We start from the raw sequence: 15,640 nt of genomic DNA on the forward strand, positions 1-15,640 counted from the left end.
GTGGGCTGTAAGTTGTTAAAGAATGTCTATATTGTTGATATTGTAACAATTAGGACTTAGAAAATGAAGTCTAATTTTCACTGGGGAAGCATTTCACAGTTACCTTTGACTGGGAAGGCTCTGCCCACTTTACACAGTAGTGATCTTACCCACTTTATTGCACACCCCACTTAGCTTCTTCTCAGCAAGTGGGGTCTGTATGCTTCTCTTTCCCCTCTGCAGCTTCCATGCTGCTATTCCTTCACCTTTGTATAAGAACCATCATTCTTTTGAGGCTCTCGCTAACTAATATATAACTTTCTTCCGGTCCTTACTGCAGTTATTTCACTAACATACTGTCTATTCTTCCTACGTAAGACTGTTGAAATGGTCCAGAGGTGTCTTCTCCACTCTCATCAAGTACTGCCTTCATCTTAGGTGACTTTCATGCCTATAAGGCAAACCCATGCAACATTTTATCTTTAGTTTCTTGTTCTTTCAGCTCTCATACCTTTGCCTCCTTTGGTTTCAGCCACCCAACTCCTAGACTGAAGTTTCTATTAATCCAATGTAGGCTACCTTAAGCAAAGAGATTTTGGGATGCTCAGCTGAAAGACTCAGGGGTAGACTAACTTCAGCGTGGCTAGATCCAGGGATTCAACATTGTTTTCTGGATCCTTTTTGCTTTTATTCATCTTTGTCTCTGCTTGATTTGCTTGTCTTTGTATATTGGACTCACTTGCTCCTTCTGGAGATGGTTTCTCTATGTTGCCAAGAAAGATGGTCATAAGCAGTTACAAAGTCTTTACAAGTGAGGAACTGAGCTGAGAAAGAGAGATTCTCTGCCTCTAACATTCATGGAAGAAATCTCAGAATAGTTTGATCATCTCTTCTTGGTCACATACCCCTGAGCCAATCACTCTAGTCAGAAGGATGAACTCACTGGCTTGCATCCTATGCCAACCCCTGCAGTGAGGGTGGGATGGGGTGAGGCTCCAGAATAATCTGTTCAACCAGAACCACATGTAGTAACAGAGGGAAAGTTCCCCAAAGAAAGAGAAGCTGGACAGACAGACAACACACATCTATGACACATGGCCAAATTCAGGATCTTAGAATCACCTAGAACTTCTCCACCTCTGAAATCTTAAATTCTCCATAGCCTCTTATTATCCCAGAACTCTATCTCTTACTACCAAATAACTGTTCTTTGAGGTCCCTTGGTCCTCATATTTTCTCCCTACTAGACTTGCTAGTCTTCAGTCCCTCTGGAGCCAGCCGACATACTTCCTCAGTCATTCTCTTCCTAACACCTTAAACTTCTTGTTCCCTTGCCTTTCTGTCCTCAGCTTGGAACTAATCCCAACTACCAATGTTCTTGCTGCTTTTCCTGCCCCACTGAAGGAGACTGGAGGAAATCACATGAAAGCACTGCTAAGTGGTATGCCAAATCCACGGCTTTTGATTTCACTTGAGCCCTTTGTACTCATTGGTAATCCTTCACCGTTTTCCTGGTTAGATCTCACTGCCATTCTCCAAAATGACTGTTGCAAATATTCTCCATTCCCTCGAGGCTCTTACCTTGTCTTTTCCTTCTTCACTGTCAGCAGATAATCTCATTTTCTATTTCACCCAGAAAATAGAAGCCAGGAAACACCTTTAATATCTGATCCTAACATAGCCTCATACGTGTTCCCGCCCTTTGTTGCCTCCTTCTCTCCTCCTGTCTTGGGTTATTCCCTCTACCTGGCCTCTTGCATCTTCAGCATCTTAGTCCTATTCGTTGTTTTCTTCTCTCAGCTGTCTTCAACCTTGCCTTCATTAGTAGCTTATTTCCATCAGCCTTTAAATATGTTCAAACCTCTTTCATCTTAAAAAATATCACTCCTACTCCACGACTTAGAGCCTTATTTTTCTCTCTCTTCACAGTAGAACGCCTTGAAAGTGTGGTGTGTATTGCTGTCTTTCTGGTCTTACCTCCCATTCATGCCATCATCCATGGCAACCTGGCTTCTCTCTCCACTTACCCAGCTCTCACATTTTTGTTAGCAAATCTCTGTTCCTTTTATTTTTATTTTATTTTATTTTTATTTATTTTTTTTGCGGTATGCGGGCCTCTCACTGTTGTGGCCTCTCCCGTTGTGGAGCACAGGCTCCGGACGCGCAGGCTCAGTGGCCATGGCTCACAGGCCCAGCCACTCCGCGGCATACGGAATCCTCCCGGACCAGGGCACGAACCCGTGTCCCCTGCATCAGCAGGCAGACTCTCAACCACTGCGCCACCAGGGAAGCCCTGTTCCTTTTAAAGTGCTCGTCTTACTTGATCTTTCTGTAACATTTGATTCAATTGACCATTTCCTTCTTGAAACATTCTCTTCCATTAACTTGCATACTGTGACATTCAACTCCTTTTTCTCCTGCCTCTCTGGGTGCTTGAGTTAGATTATTAAGGTTATCAGACACAAAACTGAAATGAGAGATTTGTGTAAGGATAAGTGTAGGTATAATTGTGGGTGGGAATCTTGACCTCACAGTGAGAACCCAATGAAGATCAGTCACACATCCCATAAACTGGAACAAGTTGTTAGTGCAGGAACTAGAGTGCCAGTTTCAGGGTACCATGCAGTGGCCATGGCTGGATTCTCTTACCCATCCCATGAATGCTGGTGTCCTTTGAGGCCATGATGATTCAACATCTCCCTGCCTCTGCTTCTACTGCTGCTGCTGATACCATTGTCAGCTCTCCATTCTTCTCTCCACCTTTCGCATCTGCTTCTGCTTATTCTGGGCTTCCTCTTCTTTTATGTTTTCTAGTACTTCCTGGCTTTTCTGCACATCCCACTTCTGCTCCCACCATTAACTGCTCTTGTTCTGTCTCTCTGTTTTGCTTCTGGAAGGAGAACTTGGTTGGCTTAATCCATCACTCTTCCGTGTGAGCAGCACTTTTACACCATGTCGCCTGGCAGGCCAGCAGCGACAAGCCTGTAGATAGGTTTTCTTTGGATCAGGCACCCATTTCTGGTCCATCTACTGTGGTCACAGAAGTGGGGTCTCATGTCTGCCTCTTGGATGTTTTAAGTGTTCCATTGGGGTCTGTCTTAGTCCCTCTTTCCCATACTTCATACACTCTCCAGTGCATTAGCCGTTGACTTGAGGCAAGTTACTTATCTCCCTGTGCCTCAGGCTCCTCATCTGTAAAATAGATGTAAAATATCTACCCGTTATGGGATGAATTGTGTCCCGCCCCCCACCAAGACATTAAAGTCCTAACTCTCAGTACCCTATGAATGGGATCTAATTTGGAAATAGGGTCTTTGCAGATAAATGATCAAATTAAGATGAGGTGATTACAGTGGGCCTTAGTCCAGTATGTTAGGTGTCCTTATGAAAGGGGGAAATTTGGACACAGAGAAAGACACACGCACACAGGTAAAACACCCTGTGAAGATGAAGGCAGAGATTGGGGTGATGTAGCTACAAACTGAAGAATGCCGAACGTTGCCAGCAAAACACCAGAAGCTGGGAGAGAGGCATGGAACAGTTTGTTTCTCACAACCCTCTGAAAGAACCAATCCTGCCAATACCTTGGTTTCACACTTCTGGCCTCCAGAACTGTGAGATGATAAATTTCTGGTGTTTAAGCCACTCAGTTTGTGGAACTTTGTTAATGAAGTCCTAGGAAACTAACACACTCTCTTACAAGGTTGCTGTAGGGATTAAACAATGATAAGCTTTTAGAAAATATTCTGGAACATAGGGAATACTCAGTGCCTGTAAATATTGCTAACCAGTTCCTCCTGTTCTCATGGCTTTAATGATCATCTGTGTGGTAATGATGCCAGCGTTTATCTCTTTACATAAGACCTTTGTCCTGATCTGCACACCAATCTATGCAGCAGTATGGTGTGGAGGAGGCACACACAGGGTATGAGCAAAATAGACTTGGGTTCACATACAGGTTCCCGTGAGTGACTTGGGCTACTTGATTAACCTTTTTGAACACTATGGTGCTTCATGACTATAACAGGAATAGCAAGAATATTTTCCTCATAGAGTCCTTGTAACGATTCTGTGAGTTGACGTATATAAGGTGCATAGCTTGGAACATGGGTGTTACAAGAGGTCAGTGAATGTGATTAAATCCTGTCTGTTCCTCCACCCGCCTCTCCCTCATCTATCCATTATATACCATTAACACCACTATACACCATTATACACCATTAACACTACAGTGGGTTACACACCATTATCTCTAACTCACAGTGGGTTATACACCATTACCTCTAACTCGCTCAGTCTCTGCTTTAATGTTCCTGGCATGAGGGACTGTCCTCTCCCTTCTCCATTGTAGTCAGAGTGATCACTTAAAAAACTACAAATAGGATCCCATGACTCCTTGCTTTATGCCCATCAGTTGTTCTCTCTGCTCTCTGGATAGCGGCCAGCCTTGCTGGCACAGCACACAGGGCTGTCTTCCTCTCCTTCTTCTCTATGGATGCCATGCTTCCTATAAAACAATGTTTGCAGTCTCCCCAATGCTTTCTTCCCTCCAGGCCTTTGCAACTGTTGACCTTTTGGACTGTCTGTCTTTTCTTCCCACACTTGACTGATTCCTGCTTATTCTTAGGGTCTCTGTTTGGATGTTACCCTCACCAAAGAGTTTTCCCCGCTATTCTTTTTTTTAAACATTTTTATTGGAGTATAATTGCTTTACAATGGTGTGTTAGTTTCTGCTTTATAACAAAGTGAATCAGTTATACATATACATATGTTCCCATATCTCTTCCCTCTTGTGTCTCCCTCCCTCCCACCCTCCCTATCCCACCCCTCTAGGTGGTCACAAAGCACCGAGCTGATCTCCCTGTGCTATGTGGCTGCTTCCCACTAGCTATCTATTTTACATTTGGTAGTGTATATATGATCATGCCTCTCTCTCACTTGTCACAGCTTACCCTTCCCCCTCCCCATATCCTCAAGTCCATTCTCTAGTAGGTCTGTGTCTTTATTCCCGTCTTACCCCTACGTTCTTCATGATCTTTTTTTTCCTCTTAGATTCCATATATATGTGTTAGCATACGGTATTTGTTTTTCTCTTTCTGACTTACTTCACTCTGTATGACAGACTCTAGGTCCATCCACCTCACCACAAATATCTCAATTTCATTTCTTTTTATGGCTGAGTAATATTCCATTGTATATATGTGCCACATCTTCTTTATCCATTCATCCGATGATGGACACTTAGGTTGCTTCCATGTCCTGGCTATCGTAAATAGAGCTGCAATGAACATTTTGGTACATGACTCTTTGAATTATGGTTTTCTCAGGGTATATGCCCAGTAGTGGGATTGCTGGGTCATATGGTAGTTCTATTTTTAGTTTTTTAAGGAACCTCCATACTGTTCTCCATAGTGGCAGTATCAATTTACATTCCCGCCAACAGTGCAAGAGTGTTCCCTTTTCTCCACACCCGCTCCAGCATTTACTGTTTCTAGATTTTTTTTTTTTTTGCTGTACGTGGGCCTCTTACTGTTGTGGCCTCTCCCGTCACGGAGCACAGGCTCTGGACGTGCAGGCCCAGCGGCCATGGCTCACAGGCCCAGCCGCTCCGCGGCATGTGGGATCTTCCAGGACCGGGGCACGAACCCGTGTCCCCTGCATTGGCAGGCGGACTCTCAACCACTGCGCCACCAGGGAAGCCCTGTTTCTAGATTTTTTGAATAGACATTTCTCCAAAGAAGATATACAGATTGCCAACAAACACATGAAAGAATGCTCAACGTCATTAATCATTAGAGAAATGCAAATCAAAACTATAATGAGATATCATCTCACACCAGTCAGAATGGCCATCCCTGCTATTCTGAGGCTAGGTTAGGTCACCCACCTATGGGTTTCCATGGTGTCTTGTGCGTAACTGTACCAGCACTTATTTACAACAGTCCCTTATGGTTCTATCCCTTTTCATGGGCAAAGAAACACCAAGACTCAGAGAAGTGAAGGTTATAGCCACCTAAGCTGGAACTGAAAGCTGGGCTACTCTTACTTCTAGGTCCACAGTGTTCACTTTCAGCCATGTTGCCTCCTACAGGCTTGTTCACTGTGCATCTAGTGTTTAGCCCATAGTTGATGCTCAATGAGCATTTGTTGAATGTATGAGTAAATCAGCCAATGGAATGGAGTTTGAATATTGAAGGGGGCTGACTCTTCCTCTCTTTATGTTCCAAAACATAAACTGTATGATGATTGGATTGTTTCTTACTGCATAATGATTTGTATGAGTAATTTTAAAGTGGGCAGATGGCTGTTAATGATAAAAGCTTATAGACTCACAGGCGTAGAAAACAAACTCATAGTTACCAAAGGGGAAAGGCGGAGGGAGGTATAAATTGGAATTTGGGATTAACAGATACACATTACTATATATAAAATAGATAAAGAACTGATTGTGTAGCACAAGGAATTATATTCAAAATCTTGTAATAACCTACAATGAAAAAGAATCTGAAGAAGAATATATATATATATATATATATATATATATATATATATATATCCGAATCACTTTGCTATACACCTGAAACATTGTACATCAACTATACTTCAGTAAAAAAGAGCTTACAGATGTATTGTAATTCTTACCACACTATTTTCATGTATACTCCTTTGTTTTGATCTATACAATGGGGCAGGTATGGTTATTCCTAGGAAATGAGAGGGAGAGAGGAGGAGAGAGAGAGAGAAAGAGGGAGGTTCCCTGAATCCTGGTCCCATGAGTTTTCCTTTTCATAAAATTGCCTTGTGGTTAATTCTTGACCTAGCAGAAAGTAGGGTAGAGGATGGCATAAAAAAATTCTACTCCTTAAAGTGGTAATGGCCCATAAACAGAAGTGGAGCGATCATATCCACCGTTGATCTGGAAACAGAAGATAGGGGACAAAACTTACACTCATGCTCTTTGGCTCCAGACTCACAAATTCTATGTGAAAAACATGCTTAGCTGAGTGTATTGCTAAGTGGAAAATAGATTTTATTGTTACAGTCATGCTGAAAGTCATTTATATACTGAAAACATACCTTTCCTGTTTTCCTGTATGGACTGGACTGAATGTATTTACAAGGCATAGAGGAAGCTGCAGGACATGATGAAACTTCTCTGGCTTCTGAGCAGGTGCTGTGGTTCACTACCTAGGTCCCCCCTTCAGGACTGAAGCACTCATCCTCCAGCTGCCCAGAGCTACCGGCTCCTGAAAACCCACAGCTGAATCCCTTGCAAGGACTCGCCCTTGGCTGAAGGGATACCTCACCCTGGGTCTCAGACCCTTCCCAGGCATTGAATCCAGTGACTGGTCAATGAGGGACTACAAATACCTGGTCTTCTGCCCTCCATACAGGACCACTCTGAAGGATCATCTCAGATTCAGAATTCCTCCCTCCCCCAATAAGATCACCTAAGGTCTTTGTTGTAACCGCATCACAGTGCAACTGCTTCCTCTGCCCATTTCTGCTTTCTTATTTTCTTACAGGTTTTGTTCTGAATGTGCAATTCAACAAACTCCCTGCATCCGTATTCCCATCTCAGAGTCTTTCCAGGAAGCCTGACCTAAGACAGATTTGTTCATTCTCCTTGCAACTAGTTATGAAAGTACCATGTAGGGATTTTCCAACATGTGGTTTTTATCAATCAGTCAGTCAACAACTATTGATCACTTGGTGATGTAAGACCTGAAACACACAAAACAACAAAACAAAACTGAAAATATCTATAACTCTCAAATTACTTGATTTTTCTGCTCCTTTCCAGAATTCTCTATAGAGACTCATAACTAGATTCCAGTATAATGTTGAATATCAAAAAAATATTTTATTTTTTTTCCATTTCCTATCAGTTTCAACAGGGTACGGAATAGATGGTATTCCAAGTAGCTTAAGCTAGAAGGGATTTATTACACGGTCTTAAGTGGATTGTAGAATCATGTGAAGGCTGAAGGAACAGACTTGAAGTTGAACTTTCCATAACAATTTCCAGAGGCCCATTACAGAACTAAACCACCAAGACATCTGCTGCTACTTCTGCAACCAGGAAGCCAGTGGATATCATCGATATCACCAGGTTCTGGAAGCCACCATTTTCAGGTTTTCAGAGTGGCTCCCCTACTACTGCTAACTCCAGAACCTCACTGCCACTGCTGCCGTCTGGGCCAGGAAATGGATGCCTTGCGTCTTGCCTCTTGGTACCCAGGGATCTCATGACCGTATGGTGGGACCTCTGCTAATGAAGCCCCAGAAGATGCAAAGTGTCTGTGACATGCTTGCTAAGAAAAATAGCTGTGGCAGTAGAGGTGTGACCACTGCCATCTTCCAAATCGCACCCTTGGGCCTCCGACTGGCCAAACATAAATTATACCCAGAATCTTTTTCAAGGGATTCTAGGGAACAAGAGTACTTAGCTTCTCAATGTCAGAGGTACAGAAAAGCATACCAGAAAAATGTGTTTCAAACTTTAAGACATACTCTACTGTAAAATTCATTTGACTCACACATACCCGCAGTCACATTCATGTCTAACTGAAATAAAAGATTCACAGGACAATGTGATGCCCCCTGATGGCTTCTATCCTGGTCTATGCTGTGCAATTCTATGCTAATCTAGGCTACTCCACTCCATTAAGAAATGCTGGTCTTGGGACTTTCCTGGTGGTGCAGAGGTTAAGAATCCGCCTGCTAATGCAGGGGACACGGGTTCGAGCTCTGGTCCGGGAAGATCCCACATGCAGCGGAGCAACTAAACCCGTGAGCCACAACTACTGAGCCTGTGCTCTAGAGCCCACGAGCCACAACTACTGAAGCCCGTGTGCCTAGAGCCCGTGCTGCGCAACAAGAGAAGCCACCGCAAGGAGAAGCCTGCACACCGCAATGAAGAGTAGCCCCCGCTCGCTGCAACTAGAGAAAAGCCCATGCGCAGCAGCGAAGATCCAACACAGCCATAAACAAACAAACAAACAAATAAATAAATAAAAAAGAAAGAAATGCTGGTCTTGACCCACCAAGTTGACTTCATGACTAATGGTTGGCAACTGGCAGTTTGAAAAATACTGCACCACAAGAAGGGAGAAATGGATATTGAGTGCCAATCCACAATATCTACTCTACTCTGTTCCCTCCCCTGTCCCTGAATTAACAAAAAGGATTTAAGGCTGCTCACGGAAAAGACTTAATAATTTGATACAGTGTACAGTGGATTGAGAATCAGGAGAGCGGGTTCTAGTCCTTGGGACAGCAGTTTCTCCTTTTGAAAATGGGTATATTGTAATAGCTCTGTGTGCTTAATGACCTGATTGACACTTACCTGGGAAAACAGAGAAAAAGAGTGATTGGTACCTTATAATTTTTAGTAGAGGAGGGATTAAACTCACAAGGCAGTCTTGATGGCAAATGCAGTTGTGAATCAACTATTATACTCCTAAAAAACATGAGTTGGCTTTAATTAAGTTTCTGATTATGCAAGTAGGTGTAAAATCTGATGATTTATTCTAAGAATGTGAGAGTGCATATTGAACGTGAAGTGTATGAGTAGTTCACCTGCCCCATGTATGGAAGGTGATTGTTAATTTCACTGGTAAGGTTTGTAAAGAATTTAATCCCTTAATGTAGAGCTTTTTGGCCAAATCTTAAAGTTGCCAATGATTAAGTCTTTCAATAAGGACTTTTTTCTAATGCAATGTAGGTTGGAAGGTAATTGGTTTGAAAAAAGAAAAGTTTATTGAGAAGACAGAAAAAAATAAACATTTAATAAATGCCTATTCTGTGCCACTGTGCCAAGGATTTTCATCTACACTAACTCCTATAATCCTCACAACAGTCCTTAAAGGAGGAACCGTGATTCTCATTTTTACAGATGAGGCGAAAGAGGGTTAAAGTGTTTAAGAGGGGCTCACCCAAGGTCGTTAAACCAGCAAGTAGAAGAATGTGGAATTTGCACTCAGTTCTGGCTGACATACAGCTCTTGCTTTTCTTACTGTACCAGAATGTCTCTGTTGCTTTCATTATTTGTTCAAGGTGAGTATAAGTGAGAAAATACTCAAAACAGACTGTATTAGGAAGACTGAAATTTTCATGTTTTAGAAAAAGAGACATTCTAATGGGTACTTGAGCTGCCCATTTTATCCAAAAGCTTTCTAAGACACACTTTGCTTTTTATAGGGCGATGATATCTACAAGCAATTTGGAATTGTGAAGACAATTTGCTGGCATTATTTTAGTGTCATATCTTTCATGCTTTCCTTTTGCTTGTGATAACGTTTAAAGCAACTAACCGGAAGAAATTGTAAGTAACCTAAAAGACTTCCCTAGGTACCTCCATTCTGTAAACTTAATACAACGGCCTGTCATATATATGGGAGTTTAGTTGTGTCTGGTTGCAGCGGTGTGAGGAATGCTAAGCTGGTAAAACATGGGGAGAATGTCTACAAAGTGTTTATGCCTCTTGAAACATTGGACTCTTAACTCAGTATTTGTTTTTGAATTTGTCCTCTTTTAGCAAAAATACATAAAATTAAGTAAAATACTAGATTAAAAAGAGCACATTACAATGTGATTCTTCACCGATGCAATTTAATTTTTATTACCCTCAGTACAGAGGTTGAGCTGACATATAAACCAAGAGGATATATAATATATGACTTTGGGAGACGTGATCCACATACTTTTGAGAATCACACTGCTCTTTTTTTTCCCCCCAGCTAAGTCAAGTAGCTTATTTAAAACTCTTCTTTGATTCTTTCTACGTGGCTCTGCTGATAGTCCTTAGAAGGTCCTCCGCAGAGATGATAGAGCCCCTTAGACGCTCCTCTCAGCATATATGATGAGTTGCAAAAAAGTTTTGAAAAGCACTTAATCTTTTTTTTTTTTGCGGTACGTGGGCCTCTCACTGCTGTGGCCTCTCCCGTTGCAGAGCACAGGCTCTGGACGCGCAGGCTCAGTGGCCATGGCTCACGGGCCCAGCCGCTCCGCGACATGTGGGATCTTCCCAGACCAGGGCACGAACCCCTGTCCCCTGCATCGGCAGGTGGACTCTCAACCACTGCGCCACCAGGGAAGCCCGTGAAAAGTACTTAATCTTAACACCAATAGTAACCATTTATTTAGGCACCGGAGACTGCTTTGTAAGCTTTATCTAATTTAATCTTCTCCTAAACTCTCTGAGGCAGACACTGTTACTAGCCTCACTTTAAAGCTGAAGAAACGGTCTAAAGGAGGTTAAGGGACTAGTGTCAGGTGGCTCCCCTGGGCACTGGGTGGTCTAACCACTGTTATTCCTCCTGCATTCTTCTGCCGCCTCCAAGGAGGAACCTACTGCCAGGCCCTGGAGGTGGAGGCCTGGCCAGGCTGTGCCCTGTCCTGAAGGGGAATGGGAACTTTATCTGTGTATGCGGATTAGCCGGTGACTCGGAAGTCTAGGGGCGCGGCCAAGAAAGAAAGGTGTCTGCTCAACAGAGATCTTTGTGTGGACAGGAGCTCACTCGGACTCACCGGTTAGGGAGTTAGGAAGATTGACTTCAACTGAATGTTAAAGGTTATTTTTAAAAGACATGCTACTGCCGCCGTCGTGGGGACTGCTGTACCGTTTGCTTAGAAGTCTGATACCATGGGGATGAAGAACGTGGCCATGGAGTTGTGCTCACTGGATTCTCATCTGACCCTACCTTTTACTGTTTGCTTCCATACTTGGGCATCAGTTCTCTCCTCTGTAAAATGAGGATTCACAATGGTACCAAATCTTCTACAGTTGCTATGAGTTAAGTTAAATAATAACACAAAATGTTTAGTCCAATGTCTGGTATAGCATAATTGTCTATGTATATATTAGTTATTATTATATTAATTAAATTATTATTACTATTAAGCCCTTACTAGGTCCAGTCATCATGCTTTCATATTGAATATCTTTGTTCCTAGATTAAATCACTATCATCAAAGACTGATTTTTTTCCTCCCTCTGGGTGGACTGTTACATGGATGGCCACTAGTGAATCATGCCTCTTGGTATTGATGCCCTTGTCTAATCCTTCCCCACTCCACAATGACTCCGGGCTTGGTTCTGTGACTTGCTTTGGACAATGGGACATCAGTGGGCGTAATATAACTAGAGGTTTGATAAACACTTGCATATCGGGACTTACCCTCTTGAAACCCAGATGCTATGCAAGAGAGACCAGACTCGGCTAGTCTTTTTGGAGAGAGATTCTAAGACCCCACGGGGAGAGAGGCCCAGCCATCCAGTGTTCTGGGTGAGCCTAACCCTGAGCCAGTTTTCCAGCTGAGTGCAACCACCTGGGGGCGTCCAGTCATGAACAGAACCCACAGAATCATGAGATTAATAAGTTAGTATTGTTTTGGGCCATTGCTTTTTTGGGGTTGGTTTGCGATGCAGCAATAGATGATTGGAGCATCCTCTGTCATGTCTGCATAATACTGTGAAACATCACCTTTTATGAAACCTATAGTAATAAAAATGCAGCACAAATTCTATAATCCCAATGGCAAATGGACAGCTGTGGGCAAAGAGAAGAGTTTTCAAAGAGCTCAGAGTAGCACATCTACATTGTGGGCTTATGTCCTGTTGCCAAGAAGTCCATCAGAAGGCACCTAAGGGAGTTGCCAGGACTCAGGCCTGATGGGAAAGCCATCACTGTGGCCTTGGGCCTGTGGAAATACGAAGAAACCCCACAGACACTCCAACTGCCTCACCATGATAATTGCTACTCACATTTCCATTTGCCAACAAAACCAGTGTTTACAACAGAAAAATAAGACAATTTATATTTTCAGAAATAAATGTTTTATTTGGAAAATGTCAGTGCCAATTGCACCCTAATGGTGTTTTTCCAAAACATGTGGTTAGTAAGAAGAGTAGGGTAAGGACTTAGGTTATTTTGGAGAGCTCTAAGAAGTTGACCAAATAATATTGAATGTTATTGTATTTGAAGGGATGAGAGCCTGTTTGCACTGTGGCTGCTGAGTAGATGTGACATGCGACTTACTCTTTCTACATGGGCCAACCGAAGTACGTATACCAAACACTGATGTGTCTCAGTGACTCAGCTTTCCTTGCTGAATCCCTTTTTATTCATTGCATTTAGATGAAATGACTTGAGTGATTTGGACATTAGAGAGGATTATAAATCTTCTGGGGAAAATACATTTAATCCATGGCTAGGATGGAATAGATAAAACAATCAATTCTGAATGAACATAAAAAAAAAGAATTTATTTTTAAGAGCCATTTTAGGTTCACAGCAAACCTAAGTGAAAGGTACAGAGATTTCCCACATAACCTCTTCTCCCCACATGCACAGCCTCACCACTATGACAATCCTATACTTAAGAGGTACATTTGTTACAATCAATGAACCTACATTTACACCATTATCACCCAAAGTCCATAGCTTTACAACTCCTGGTGTGGTACATTCTATGGGTTTTGACAAGTGTATAATGACATGTATCCATCAATATAGTATCATACAGAGTAGTTTCACTGACCTAAAAGTCCTCTGTGGTCTCTGCCTATTCAATCGCCACCCCCCCTCAACCCCTGAAAACCGCTGATCTTTGTTACTGTCTCCATAGTTTTGCGCTTTCCAGAATGTCATAGAGTTGGAATCATACAGTATATAGTCTTTTCAGATTGGCTTCTTCCACTTGGTAACATGCATTTAAGTTTCCTCCATGTATTTTGCTGCCCTGACAGCTCATTTCTTTTTAGTGCTGAATAATATTCCATTGTCTGGATGTACCACAGTGTATTTATTGATTCACCTACTTGTAGGACATTTTGGTTGCTTCCAAGTTTTGGCAGTTATGCTACAAACATCTGTGTGTATTTTCTGTGTGGACATACATTTTCAACTCATGTGGGTGAATACCAAGGAGCATGATTATTAGATCATATGGTAAGAGAATGTTTAGTTTTGTAAGGAACTGCCAAACTGTCTTCCAAAGGGGTTGTATCATCTGCATTCCCACCAGTAATGAATGAGATTTCCTGTTGCTCTGAATCCTTATCAGAATTTGGTGTTGTCAGTGTTCCAGATTTTGGTCATTCTAATAGGTGTGTAGTGGTATCTCATTGTTGTTTTAATTTACAATCTCCTAATGACAAATAACGTGGAGCATCTTTCCATATGTTTATTGGCTATCTGTATATTTTCTTTGGTGAGGTGTCTGTTCAGATCTTTTGCTCATTTTTTTAATTGGGTTTTTTGTTTTCTTCTTGATTTTTAAGAGTTCTTTGTATATTTTGGATAACAATACTTTATCAGCTATGTATTTTGCAAATTTTTTTCCCATAACAATTTTTAAAGGTAATAACCTTTGGGAGATTTAAATTAGTCTTAGCATTGTGTAGACAAAAACATTTAAAAACTTTAAGAACAAATAGAAAGCCATTAGCTATCATAATCAAATTTTTTTTTAGTTTCATTAGAAAAATTTTTATTTATGTATTTATTTTTGGCTGCGTTTCGTCTTCATTGCTGCCCGTGGGCTTTCTCTAGTTGTGGCAAGCGGGGGCTACTCTTTGTTGCAGTGCACGGGATTCTCATTGCGGTGGCTTCTCTTGTTGCGGAGCACGGGCTCTAGGCACGCAGGCTCAGTAGTTGTGGCACATGGGCTGAGTTGCTCCGCGGCATGTGGGATCTTCCCCGACCAGGGCTTGAACCCGTGTCCCCTGAATTGGCAGGCAGATTCTTAACCACTGTGCCACCAGGGAAGCCCCATAATCAAATTTTGGGCAAAGAATTGGGAAGTTGTTGTTTTTTAAAAAAATCTGATAATATTATGTGCAAGAGAGATTACAATAAAAAATCTTTGTGAGCTGCAAAAATGTAGTTATGAAAATGATCAAAGAATGAGTAACCTAATTAAGGCTGAGAAATAGGAAAATTTTGGAGAGAAGAGGGGAATTGTCAGTGTCTTTCCATTGTTTTGCTTCTATCTCATTGTATTATGGTTATTTTTGTGTCTGTCTCCTCTGCTAGACTATGAGTTCCTGAGATGTATTACCTTCCTGATGCTTGAATCTTTGTTGCATCTGAAATGAGACACAGCGGAACTGTAGTAAATGTTTCTTGGATGAATGAATGTAAACTGATTTAATACTCTAAGGTTTCCATGTAATTGGATTTGTCAGAAACAATCTTGAATGTCATTTGGTGACCAACTTGTGGCGCTAAGACATTGGAGATCTTATTACATAGTGGTTGGGAGCTTGGGCTTTGAAAACAAAGAGATTGGCGCTGAGTCCTCATTCACCACTTTTAAGCTGATTTGGGCAATGTGTCACTCTTATCTTTAGCAGTAAAATGGGACGAAAAGTAATGCTTGTCTCATGGGGTTGTTGTGGGGATTAAATAAGAACACCGGTGGAAAGTGCCTCGCCTATGATTGGGACTCAGGAGATGTTAGTCATTGTTATGTTAAGTAAACTAACATGATGCACAAACAAGATTGTGTTGGCACAGCAAAGGGAAGAATGCCAAGTCCTGCTGGCAGAGACAGGCAAACCCGTGGAATGCAGAGGCACAGGTAGATTAAGGCTATGGTGCTAGGAGGTGTGAGTGAGCCTTGCTTTGGTACAGGGTGCCCTGGGCTACAGTAT

The sequence above is a fragment of the Mesoplodon bidens genome (genome assembly GCF_964165515.1).
Source record: "Mesoplodon bidens genome assembly, chromosome: 12".
Classification (NCBI taxonomy): domain Eukaryota; kingdom Metazoa; phylum Chordata; class Mammalia; order Artiodactyla; family Ziphiidae; genus Mesoplodon; species Mesoplodon bidens.